General features: G+C 53.7%; 1 protein-coding gene across 25 annotated transcripts in view; it reads right to left on the reverse strand.

Moving 5' to 3' along the window:
* Positions 1–11,106, reverse strand: part of EPB41 (erythrocyte membrane protein band 4.1) — a 197,562-nt gene extending 186,456 nt beyond the window's left edge. For 11 of the 25 annotated variants that reach the window (XR_012000087.1, XM_072750542.1, XM_072750537.1 and 8 more), the window contains exon 1: positions 10,785–11,039. The gene's annotated coding sequence lies outside the window, so the exon portion shown is untranslated. Of the gene's footprint in view, positions 1–10,784 lie in introns of all 25 variants that reach the window. The other 14 variants (XM_072750555.1, XM_072750554.1, XM_072750553.1 and 11 more) reach the window with 7 other exon arrangements.
* Between the last annotated feature and the right edge of the window lie 1,799 nt (positions 11,107–12,905).

Consider the following 12,905-nt stretch of genomic DNA (forward strand, 5'->3'; position numbering starts at 1 on the left):
CACTTGTACTTGAACTCTCTTAAGCCTAGGACAACTCCGGAGGTAAAGATTATGCTCACCATCTCACCATTTCCCAGATGAGGGAGTGAGATCCAAAGAAGAGAAGTAACTGATCCACAGCACACAGCTAGAATGAGCAGGTCTATTTGACCCCGGGCTGCTGGTGCCTCCCTGCTTCTCTTCTCTATGTCCTGCCCATGCAAATCCCAAGTATCCGTCGAGTGAATTAATGAATGAACAAATAAATTTCTCAAGCCCTGCTCTCCCAATGAACTGTTTGCAGACCGGCCTTCTTGTCTCTACTAATCATGGAATAACAACAACAATAATTCCAATGTGTCAGCTCTGGACTGAATATTTTACCTGAATTTAGCGCCCCCCTCCACCTCAGGTAATCTTAAGAGAAGGTGCTAATATTTTCCCCATTTTACTTGTGAGAAAACTAAAGCTCATTGAGGTGGAACTCACTAGAGGTCCCACAGTTGGTAAGTGGTGAAGCTGGGATTTAAACCTAGGTCTGTCGGCTTCGAAATCCTTTTTTTTAATCCTATAATATTAGTAGAAACCTCTGACATCAATCCATCCCCTTCCCTTTATAAACCAGAGAACAGGCTCAGCAAGGGCAGGTGAAGAGCTAAGGGAGGGATGAGGCCCACCAGCCCCCAGTCTGGCATCCCTTCTACTCCACCACATGGGGGCTGTGGACTAGGTTTTCTCTTCTATGCCTGCCCATTTCCCCCACCTCCAGAAGGCTTCGTGTTGTCCCAGCTCCCAGGGGACAGTTCCAGGAAGCTCAGGCTCCACCCCTGCCTCCTCAGCCTAGGCCTGGGTAATTCAAGACCCTTCTGACTGCCTTCCCAAAGTGCTTGCAGTGGCATTAACCAGAGGCAGCGGCAAAAGGGAAACCGTCCTCATGTGGCTCCTGGAAGAGAGACAGTGCAGGCTAGGTGCCAGGAGGGCAGGATGGACCAGGGGCAGGAGCCAAAGCCAGGCCGAGGGTGAGGCTAGATTGTTCCAGCCAACCAGAGGGGGGGAAGCGGGGGAGGAGGGTAAAAGATGCTGAGCCTCTGGCTTTGACACTGGTTCATTGAGTGTCATTTGTTCATTGTATCAGGGTGCCTGGGTAGCTCAGTAGGCTGAGTGTCTACCTTCAGCTCAGGTCATGATCCCAGGGTCCCGACCACTGAAGCCTCAGAGTGCTCAACACTGGACTAAGTGCTTTATCTGCATCATTGCCAATCTTCGCAGTAAAATCAGCCCCATTTTACAGCAGAGGAAACTGAGGCTCAAAAAAGTGAAGTGACAGCCAAGGTCACTGTATCACACCCATTCATAGTGTAGTGTAAACAGGGTCTGGAGACCTGGGTCCTGCTGCATGACCCTTGCACCATCAGCCCCCTGCTCTGATATGACGTTCCTGAATCTGTACTATAAGGGACGTGGTCAGGAGCCCCTACTGTTAAATCCAGGGGGCTCCAGGACCCAGCTCTGCCCAGACTGTGGAGCCTCCCACAGATACAGGACATCACACTTAACTCTTCTCCCCATCACCCAGAAACAAAAGGGCCTGGTTATCAGCTTCCAGGGGAAAAAAATAAAGCCACAGATTTTCAAAATATTTGTCCCTGTTTCAAGGCTGCTGGCTTTGGCCTCCAGCCAGGAAGGGGCCCCTGGGGTGGGGAGTTGGGGGGAGCCCAGGCCTCAAGACTGAGAGTCCTTGGGCCTGAGGCCAAGGGGGGCAAGGGGCAGATGGGGGCGAGCTGGGCAGTGGGCCAGGACCCCTCTGGAGATTTGGGCTTGTTTCTTAATCCTTTCCTCCTTTTGTTGGCCAGAGCCAGCTGCCAGGAGAGGCGGGCAGGGGAAGCAAGCAGGGGGGAGCAAAGAGATTGAAAATCCAAATACTGATGACTGAACTGGAGCCCCTTAGGGTGCCCATGACTGTGCAAGGCCATGGGTGGGGATTATCTGGCCATAGCTGCCGCCCCTCCCCACGAGGAGGACCTGCTGTCCCCATTTTACTAAGGTGAACAGTGGTGCAGAGAGGGCAGGTGATGAAGGCCGACTACACAGCTCATAAGCATCATAGCTAGCTAGCTAGCCAGGTTGTTGACTCCCCAGAGAGGCAGCCACTGGGACTGACTGGGGTGGGGGTGAGGGATGGGGAGATAGAGGGGAACAAGGTGGAAAGGGCTCCAGCAGTCTCAAGAGAGCAGGCAGTTATGAGGGTGACCACCTCCAAAGTGACTGTCCCCAAAGCTCTGCATGATCTGGGTCCAGCCTCCTCTCCCATCACCACATCACCTCTCCCTCTCTGTTCTGGTGTATGTAGGTATGTATGCACGTATGTACATAAGAGCCCTGAGCACATTATGCTGATTCAAACCTTCACACATCCTGTTCCCTATGCTTACAAAGTTGTTCCCTCTACTGCCTGCCTAGAGAGCTCTCATTCATTCTTCAAATCCCAGTTCAAATACTCAATGCCGGGGATCCCCGGGTGGCTCAGCGGTTTGGGCCCTGCCTTCAGTCCAGGGCATGATCCTGGAGACCCGGGATCCAGTCCCACATCGGGCTCCCTGCATGGAGCCTACTTCTCCCTCTGCCTGTGTCTCTGTCTCTGTCTCTCTCTCTCTCTGTCTCTCTTGAATGAATAAATTAAATCTTAAAAAAAAAAAAAAACCCAATGCCTAGAAAGAGTTAACCACCCACTCAGCTAGGGCTAGCTCAGAAGCGCTCCTTGCTTCCTGTGCAACAGGAACCCCATCTGAGTCATCTTTGTGCCCCTCAGAATCCAGCACACAGTCAGTGCTCAATAAATATTTGTTGTCTCTAGACATTGCATTTTATCACCCAATCTGTGAGGCAGGCAAAACAGGTTTTCTTGTCCTCTCTATCAAGGCGCAGAAAAGGCGGGCAAGAGAGCGGGAGTGACTTCTAGAGGTCAGGCAAACATTCAGTGACACTGGTAGAGCTAGAAGCCAAGCCTTCTCTGCACCACACATACCCCTGCCTGGCCCCCACCCCAAAGAGCTCTCTTATCCCTGTAAGGCCATCCAGGGTCACCACAAGCGACCCTCAAGGCAGGAGTGGAGGGCATGGGCCCTGGTGCCCTCAGGTTTGGCTTTTACCACCCCCCCAATCCAGCTCTGGTTCCTCTTCTTGGACATGTCCCTCAGCCAGAGACCCCAGCAGGCCCCATCACCCCATACTCTAACCCCTTTCCTCTCTTGTCCACCCGCTGAAGCGCCTGATCACATCCTGCTGGCTCGGGTCCTAAGTAAACCTCACATCCACCCACTGTTCCCCATCCCATGGCTCAGTCCCAGGCTGCATCTCAGCATCCCTTACCAGCAGAATTGCCCCTGCCTCCCCCCTCCCATTTGTCCTCCACACCAGGCGATCCTCCCAAAATATAAACCTGACCATGTCCTTCCCCTGTTTCATGTCTGATGGCTCCCCATCACCACCGGGACAAGTCCTCCTAACTCTCCTGAGCCTGTTTCGCTAGCTGCATTCCCCCAAGTGCAGGTCATGACTCTGTACCTTGGCAAAACAGTTCCCTCCACTAGGAATGCCCTTTTTCCTGGTCTTTGCCTGAGAAGATATTCACAGTTTACACTTCAGTGCATCAATCAAAGGTGGAGGTGGTAGTTCTGTGTCCTTCCCCCCAGCTTGACTCTGAGCTGGTCACAGTAAGGAGGCAGACACCACACAGATTCATCTCGGTGCCCCATGCCCAGCACAGGGCCTGGCACAGAGTAGATGTGAGGGAAAGCAGATGGCTAGGAAAGGGCGCTGTGTTCTTACTTCTGAGAGGCCTCCTCCATCCTTTCACCCTACTGGTGCCTTTTGGAACCTGTCAGACTAGCTTGCTACCTGCCTGTCCCCAGCAGGCCCCTCCCAGACCTGGTCTCTACTGTCCCAAGAGGGCTATCTTTGTAATCCTAAAATAACACTCATAATGATATAATAACAACAATAATTACTGTCATCGGGCACTCACCGTGTACCTCATTGCATTGCTTAATCCTCATAAGAACTCTAGGAGGTACATAGGTTCCTTTATTATCCCTATTTTATAGATAAGGAAGCTAGGATTCTAAGAGGTTAAATGTCTTGCTGAAGGTCATACATCTAGTAAACAAGAGATGGGGAATTCAGAGCCAGGCCTTCTCCTGCTTTCTGTTGTCCCCTGTCTTCAAAACTCTTAGAGCACCGGCCTGAGTGGGGTTACATTGTGTGTGTGTGTGTGTGTGTGTGTGTGTGTGTGTGTTCAGGAAGCAGTCCTGTAGCCCTCACTGGGCCCCGTGCTGAGCACTAGAGGTAGCACAGACTCAGGCACAGTCTCTGGCCCCTTGGGGGAGGTAAAAAAGTTTTATACTAAGAATTAGGGCCTTGGGATAAGCAGACTTGAGTCTGAGCTCCAGGTCTACCCCTAAGTAACTATGTGACTCTGGGTAACTCATTTGATTTACTTGGTACCGGTTTCCACACCTGTAAAGCAGGGACCATAATGCCTGTATTTCCAGGAAGGCTAGATGAGATAATGCATCCAAAATAGCATATAACAACCCACCCAGCATATAAGAAACATCCGATGGCAATAATACATACGATGACTAGACTCCCAGGATCCCAAGGCCAAGAAAGGATGTGATTCTCCAGGGCCCTCCCTTGGAGCCTCCTTAGCCAAACCCAAAAGTAATAGTGATAATAATGCCTGACCCACCCATTTGCTCATTAAATAATTCTTCAAGGGAAGCGTCCTTTAGTAACTCTATTTTGTAGGGGAGGCATCTGAGGCCCAGAGAAGGTAGATTACTGAATCAAGTCCCCCACCAAAGGACTGGGACCTCCACTGAACTACTTCTACACTGGGTAGAGCCCAGCCCTCAGCCCAGAGCCCTGGCCAGACTGCTAGCGAGTCTGGGGCTCCTGGATTCTAGTCCAGCTGGGTGGGAAGTTAAAACAGGAGAAGGCAGCCAAAAAGAGGGACACTTTACTTGGCCCCCTGCCAGAATGAGCTCAGGACTGGGAAGAAACCAACAATTACCAAGCAGGTCCCGGTACTGAGCACTTCTCACTGGCTCCTTCCCACACCCATGTGGGGGAGGCATTATGATATGCATGTTACAGATGAAGTCTCCAAGACAAAGAAGTCAATGACTTGTCCAAGGTCACACAGTGAGGAAAGTGGCAGTACTGGGAGGCAGAGTCCCTCCCCACACCTCCCACCTTCAGCCCCAGACCTCCCCAGCTGCCCTGGTGAAACCTAGAGGCTCCCTCCCCAGTTCTAAGCAGAGCCTTGAGTCTGGTTGCTTAGGTCCTCTCTCTGCTGATTGATGGGTGTGGTCCTCGGCCCCACCCTTAGTTCAGAGGACCCAGAGCTCACTTAACAGAGACCTCACCCTAGGGACCTCCCAGTCTAGTAAGCAAAGAGAGAACTCATGTTCACTGAGCCCCTGTGATGCTGGTCTCTTTACAGCAATCAGCCCTTTAACCCAACACAAAGTACATTGACGAGGCATAGTGACAGGGAATGAATAAATAAATTCATTCATTCAGAAATATTCACTGAGTACCTACTATGTGCCACTGTGTCCTAGATGCTGGGGATACAGCAGTGAACAGATACACAAGAATCTCTGCCCTAGTGGGGCTTACGTGAAGAAAAGAACATACATCCGAGTCAGGTAAATGTTGAGATTCGAAACAGATATGCAAAGAGCCGCCCAGCTCCAAGGGGCAGAATAAGGATTCCTGACAAGTCTGGCCCCAAAGACCTTTGCATTGTGTCACATGTCTCAAAAATCACCACCCAGTGTGTTAAGCATTGGAGAGAAGTCAGCTGGTTGTGGTAGGATCTAAACTGTCACAGAACTCCCTCCTTCAGTTCTTCCACCCCTACCACTAGGCTCCCTTGACACCTCCCAGTGGCCTCCGAGCTACAGGACAGGTATTAGAATCAAGCCCAAGAAGCAGTCATTTAGCCAAACCAGTACTCACCCAGCAGCAGCCGTTGGAGTCACACAGCCCATCAGGAAGAAGCCGTGGAGCGATCACAGGGACACATGGAAGCAAAGAACAGCAGTGAGACATAAGCACAACCAACAGAGAGGTTCTTTGGGACCCCGCTTGTTCCTGGGCAAGGGGAAAAATCCTTCCTGGGCAGGGGGAAAATTCTAAATCAAACCCATAGATCAGTGCTCTGCCTCTGGGGCCCTGCGAGGGCTATAGTGGGCAATCTGATCACCTGATATGGCACCCAGAGCTCCTCCCAGACCCAGCCCCCTGCAGGCAGCAGGATCCCTGTAGACAAATATTAACTGAACACCTGCGGTGTGCTGGGTGTTGGGGATACGGTATGAAGAAGACAGCCATGGCCCCTGCCCTTATGGGGCATCCAGGGCAGTGAGGAGGCAACCATGTAACTTAGAAATGAATTGCAACTGTGATGAACTGTCTCAAGGAGGAAACTTATGAACCCTGGTTCAAACCCTGGCTAGCACTCACTAGCTTTGTGACGTGGGGCCTGTCTTCTTAACTTCTCTGAGCCTCAGTTAGTCATCTGTAAAATGGAGATAGCATTAGGACCCACCTCCAGGGTTGCTGTGGGCATTAAATGAGTTAATATGTATAAAACATTCTGCACAATGCTTGGCACCCTGTAAACTGTTCATAACTGGTAGCTACTATCATTACAGGGAGCTGTAGGCATAGATTTTGAAGGTGTGGATCAGGCCATCACCTGCCTGACAAGCTAAGGATTAAGAGAGACAAAGGAGGTGAAGCTCTGGGCCCAGTGCCTGGCACGTTGGTAACCAGTCAATACATGGTGGTGGCACTCTTAGGGCTGTTCTCTGTTAGTGCATCCCTAGGGTACAGTCCCTCAGCAGACGAGCTGTCAGAAGTGTCCATTCCCCACAAACACCCAGAATTGCAACTTTGGACTGAAAAATAACCAGCATTCTCACCTGATGTTACAAATATCTCATCTCCTTTGACCTTCACAATGACCCAGGAAGTAGACAAGGCAAAGTGATGACTATTCCCATTTTATAGATGAGGACAATGAAGTGCAAGGACTCTGCTCTGTGGGCTCTTAGGTGTGTTACTTCATCTCTTCAAGCCTAGTGAAGTGCTCAAGCCAGGATCCCAAAAGGCATCTGCCTGGATTTTGTTCTCTAGGTCTTCCCTTGTGTCTGTAATTCTAGCTGCACAGCCCCAGGCAAGACTCTGAATCTCTCCAGCATCACCCCTTCATCTGAAATACTTATCAAATGGTCAGCTCAGGATCCGAGCTGTTCCTGAACCAAACTCTTCTTCCACAGGTTCAGCCACTGCTACCCTACCCCTCTCTCTAAACTTTTACCCCATTACCAACTTCAGCCACCAACCCATAGACCAAGGAATGTGTACACTCAACTACTAAAATCCAAGCTCTATAAATGGAAAAACTGAGATCCACAGGTAGGTCCAGCATCCAAGGTAGGTTTTCAGTGCCCAACTCTTTTACCTGGGCAGTAATCAGGTGGGGCTGCCCTCTGAGGAAACCCCCAGTAGGGCCTTGATCCGAAGGTTTCTCCCTCTGCTGTTCTCCCCCCACAATGGGCCTGGTGAGCACCTGCGCATCCTATCCCTCAGCTCCCCAGAATAAATAACCCAGAGCTCTGAGCTCACCCAGTAAGGGTCAGGCAGGTTCCGGAAGTAAAGGCTATGCATTATGGGAGCCGGTACCTACCAGGTGGTTACTTTCCCCTCTATTTGAGTCTGGGGTTTGGGGTCAGACAGAACTTGGTTCAAATCCCAGCCCAGCCACTCCCCAGCTGTGTGACTTTGGTCAAGTAGATTCACCCCCCTAAACTCCTGAGAAATAGGAATAATATCTACTCCCTCGTGGGGTTGTTAAGTATTAGTTAATGCTGCATTTTAAAGGCTTAGCACAGAGCACAGTGTACAGTAAATGTGGCTCTAATTATGATTAGAGAACACAGGCCAAGAATAGGACATGAGGGCCCAGCACACATGCTACCTTGCCCTGGCCCCATCCTTCCCTCCCCACCGCCTTCATGGGGGTGGTGGACTGTAAGAGGTGGACAAAGCCCCAAACCATGTCCTGGAAGCTATAATAATGGGTGCTGAAAGACCCTGTGAGGCTGTAGGCTCATCTTCCCTTCTCATTTCACAGAAAGAGAAATTAAGACCCGGGGAGAAAAGCAATGGGCCCATAGACTATATGGGAGTAGAATCCTGCCCTCTTTACTAAACATCAGAATCCCAGGCCCCAAGAAAAATCTGAATGCCCCACCCCCACTGGGGAACTATCACAAAGATCTATTCTGCAAGCCCCAACAAAGGCCACCATGACCTTTATGGTGAGCCCTTTGTGGGTACCCTATTTAGCTCTGCGGCTAGCAGACCCATATGTGGTGCTCAGGAAGGGCTTAGGGACCAACCCTTGCAGTTGCTCTCTGGCTCTGCAGAGAAGCTCTGCTCAGCCTCCCCCTCCAGAGGTGTCTCCCTGCATCTCCCTTCCTCACTTCCACCCTGGCCTCTGTCTCACCCTGCAGTCTGGGTCCCATCCCCTGGGCACAACCCCAGGCAGCTGAGCTCTGGGCCTCCAGAGGCCTATACAGCGTCAGCATCTTCCCAGCCAGGCTGGGATATTCCTGCCCAGCACAGCCAGCCAGGCTCCTGGCCAGGGTCCACTCTGCAGAGGGGGTGCCGGCCCTGCCCTACCAGGGGCCCCACCCCCACTGGCCTAGCGGGTGCGGCAGCCTGGGAGCCCTGGGAGCTTCTACTGGCACCTGCACCTCCCGGAGGGAGGTCAGCCTAGTCTAAGCAGTGAAGGGATGGGCTGATCAGGAGACGGATGGGTGTGGCACCTCTTCACCTCCCTAAGGATCGCCCCCACATGCAGGTGCTCCAGCTACACCACACATTGCTGGGACCTGGCAGGCCCTGCCTGACTCCTAATACGCAGAGAAACCTCAGAGCTTCCTCACTCCATTTTCCTTCTTAAAACACCCTCCACTGGCCTCCTCCCAGACCAGCTCTCATTCTGGTCACTGCACACTATTATCTCATTTGATTCTGCTAATGCCTGTGAGGTCTGGATTATTGACTGAGGAAGAACTCTGGGACTCAGAGAGGTGAAGTGACTCGTGCAAGGTCACACAGCAAAGTGGCAGGGCCAAGATTTAAACCCAGTTCTGTTGCATGTGAAGCCTGCAGGGAACCAGATGTCTCCTTTCCCCCGCCTCTCTGCTCCCTAAAGCTTCTGGATCCCCTTCTTCCCAAACCTTCCACCTCTCTCCTTCCACAGTCCCAGTCAGAATTAATCATTCCCACCTCGTGGCTGCTATAACAGCTTGTCTACACACACCCAAAAGCGGTAGAGTACAGGAGTTATTTCTGAGGTGTCTGTCTCATTGGTACTCAGAAGGGCGTTGAAGGCAGGGGGTGACCCCAGCACATACATGCTCCTCAGACCTGCCAGTCTGTCACCTCTATCTCCACCCTCCCCCTATCCCCATGCAAAAGTCCTCTGACCTCCTCTTGTTGATCCCCTCCCCACGCCCAGCCTCCTGCCCAGGCCTGTAACTGGGGTGAAGGTAGGGAGCTTGCCGAGACCTCAGGGGCTCCGTGCCAGTGCTCTGGCCCCTCCCTCTCCCCTTCAGTAGCTGAGGATCTGCCCCAGACCTGACACCAGGCAGCGCTCTCAGGGACTCCCAGCTGCCCTGAGCACCAGGCCTGGCCAGGCATTCCCCGAGCCTCCTCCTTCTGGAGAAAAGGGCTCCAGAAGCAGAGAAGGAACCGCCTTCAGCCCTAGTCTGGGGACTTGAGGGGTCACATTCAGCAGCTCTCACACCCGGGGGAAGCCGTGGGCCTTGAAATAACCTCCCCCAACCCTACAGGAATAGTTCTACCCTCCCCCCTTCGGGGGCAATCTTGGGCTGGGGTCTGTCTGTACAAATCCTGCCTCCAATCTGCCAAGGGGGAGAACTTTTGTTCTACCCCCAAAGAGGTGGGGGTCTGCGGGAAAGTGCGGGCTAGGATGAGAAAGACTAAGGATAAGGACAGGACCGCAGAGAGAGCGAGAGGACAGATGAGGGACACCGGGAATCGGGGGTGAGAGCAAGCCGGAGCCTGAGACCCACAGGAAAGTCGCCGAGGCCGAGCCTGGAAGGGAGCGTGCGGGGCCGGGGCGGCGACAGGAGGGCCACCCTGGCGGTGCAGCTGGCACCCCGGCTCACGGGTCCCTCAGTCCGGAAACTCAAAGTCAGTTACGTAAGGGCCGGGCCGGGTGCGGGGTTCCAGGCCCCGGGGCCCCCCTCCCGCCGCGCGCCGCCCGCCCTCCCACTCGGGCCAGCGCTGCGGCGGGCCGGGCGGGGGCAGGCGGGCCGGACAGGGCGGGGCTGGGGGACACCTGGGGCCGCAGCACTCCGCAGGGAGCCGCCCGCGGGCACCTGGCCCGGGACCCCCGCCCCAGACGGGCCGCGACCTCCTGGGACCTCCAGCGGCAAGCGCAGCCCCGGACCCCGAGCTCCCGGACCCCTCTCTTCTCGCCCGCGCCCCTCCCTGCACCCTGAACTTCGAGACGTCCCCGCTGCGGACCCCAGTTCGGACCCTGGAAGCCGGGACCCTGAGAGCCCCTTCCCCTGACCCTCAGACCCAGGTCTCGCCCCTACCGGGACGGCGCGGGCCCGCGGGAGTGGGTCCGTCTGTCCCTCACCCCGTCCCTCCCGGGGACCCGGGATCGTCCCCAGACGGTCCAGGCTCACCTGGGCCGGACGGGGCGGGGACCTGGCCGGGCCGGGCCGGGCCGCGTTCTCGCTCTCCGCCGCTCTCGCCCTTTAAGAGGTTCCTGCCACTTTGCCCCGCCGGGGGCCTCCACCTGCACTGACAGGGCAACTCCGGAGTGAGGCCCCGCCCCCGGCCCGGGAGGCCTCCTGATTGGCGCAGGCAACTGCCAATCGGCGGGGCGGCGAGGAGGACGGGGCCGAGAAGCGCGAGCGTCGCAACCGGGAAAGGGCTGGGGCTGCAGGTGCGGTCTGAGCCGACGCCGCGCTGCGAACGGCCCCGAGTTGACCCGAGGGTCAGGGGAGGATTGGGTAAGGAGCTCCTGGATTGGGTGGTGTGGTGTCTGACGTCACACGGCAAAAGTATGATGCAATTTGCCACGTGGTGCTGCCCTCTAACCTAAGGGCTGGAAGGGTGGTAGGAAGGGAGTTGGCTGTAGGGAACCTGAGGAAGTGACCCTGGTGAGACTCACCTGGATCACCTGTCCCACCATTTAGTCCTGTGTGACCTTGAGCAAGTCACTTCTCCGAATCTGTTTCCTCAACTATACATCTTGCAATACTTTTCTGAGAATTAATGATAATGTGTTAAGTGCGAAGCACAGGTTTGGCACACAATCAATAGCGTCCAGTAAATATGGTTTCTTGTTCCTTTCATCCCCATCTTGCCACTCTTGTCGGAGACTTTCTGTCTCCTTATGGTCCATCCCATCAGCACTGGATGGGCTTACATAAATCACTAGGCCAAACCACTTCCCTCACCACCTCATTTTTGGCAGATGGGGAAAACTCAGGCCCATTGGGGGCAAGTGACTTCCTGGGAGTTCAGTGGTCTTCCTGTTAGATGGGCCCTGCAATCAAACTGCCTGAGTCTCCATCCCCAGCGCTGCCCTTGATTTGGACAACCCTCTCCAAACCAGCTTCCTCCTCGGTAAAATGGGGTTAGCAAAGGTTATTTTCCCCAAGGCGCCTCGATGGCTTAGTGGGTTGAGTATCTGACCCCAGGTTTCCGCTCAGGTTGTGGTCTCAGAGTCCTGGGATTGAGGATCTCTGTGTGGGGTTTTGAGCTCAGAAATAGTCCATTTAAGATTCTCTCGCTCACCTTCCACCTGTCTCCACCCCCAGGGTGGGCGCATGCTCTCTCTCTCTCTCTCAAATAAATAAATAAATAAATAAACAAAATATTTTTTAAAAAAGTATTTTCCTCAAGGGTTGTTGTGAGAATTAAGTGAAATGATCCATATAAAGTATTAAGAACAGTGCCAGTTTCACGAGCATCCAAAAAGTGTTAGCACTTATTATTGATGTTAATTTTATATCAAGGTCATAAGTTAAGGTATTGCCCCCACCAAATTCACTACGGGGTCCAAGCCAGGTCCTGTTTTAGGCTTCAGGGCCCTGGTCCCTGCCTTCAAGAAGCTCACAGTCTAGCAGAGGGTCTGACTGAGCCCCTCCATCTCGCCTAGCGGATACTTTCTGATATAGGTGGGCGGGCTCCAAAGCACCAGAGAAGCTTTAGTTCCTTTAGCTAGAAATCTGGACACTTGAGAACCCTTTCGGGGGTGCCTAGCCCTGTCGACCGCGCAGGGAAAGCTAACACACACACACACAGGCTCCTAAGGATATTGACACACCTTTCACGTGCTTACAGTTTCACCTGCCCACTGGTAGTAATGCCCAGTGGTTACGAGCTTGGGCTTTGGAGGCAGTTGAGTCAGGGCCCTGCGTTTTTTACCGCTGTGTGGCCTTTGGGCAAGTTACTTTCCCTCGGGGGTGAAATGGGATTAATAATCGCCCAAACTTTATATAGGGCTGTTGCAAATATTAAATGAGAGGATGAAAATACATATGCAAATACCGAGTAATGCATCCAGTATTATTTTTTAATTGCTCCCACATGTATTCAGGCAACCCAGGAGAGAGCAGGCTGTGAACGCCCAGATTCGGTCTCTGCAGAGGGGTTTCCTCTCCCGCCGGCGCCCCGAGGCTCCGCCCGGGCCGGGGGAAGGGGAGGGGGCGGGGCGAGGAGAATCCCGCAGAGCCGCGGGAGGCCCTTCCGAGGCCCCGCCCCTCCCCGGCCGGGGCGGGCTCGCGGCTCCGGCT

The sequence above is a fragment of the Vulpes vulpes genome, chromosome 2 (assembly GCF_048418805.1).
Source record: "Vulpes vulpes isolate BD-2025 chromosome 2, VulVul3, whole genome shotgun sequence".
In the NCBI taxonomy this organism is placed as follows: Eukaryota; Metazoa; Chordata; class Mammalia; order Carnivora; family Canidae; genus Vulpes; species Vulpes vulpes.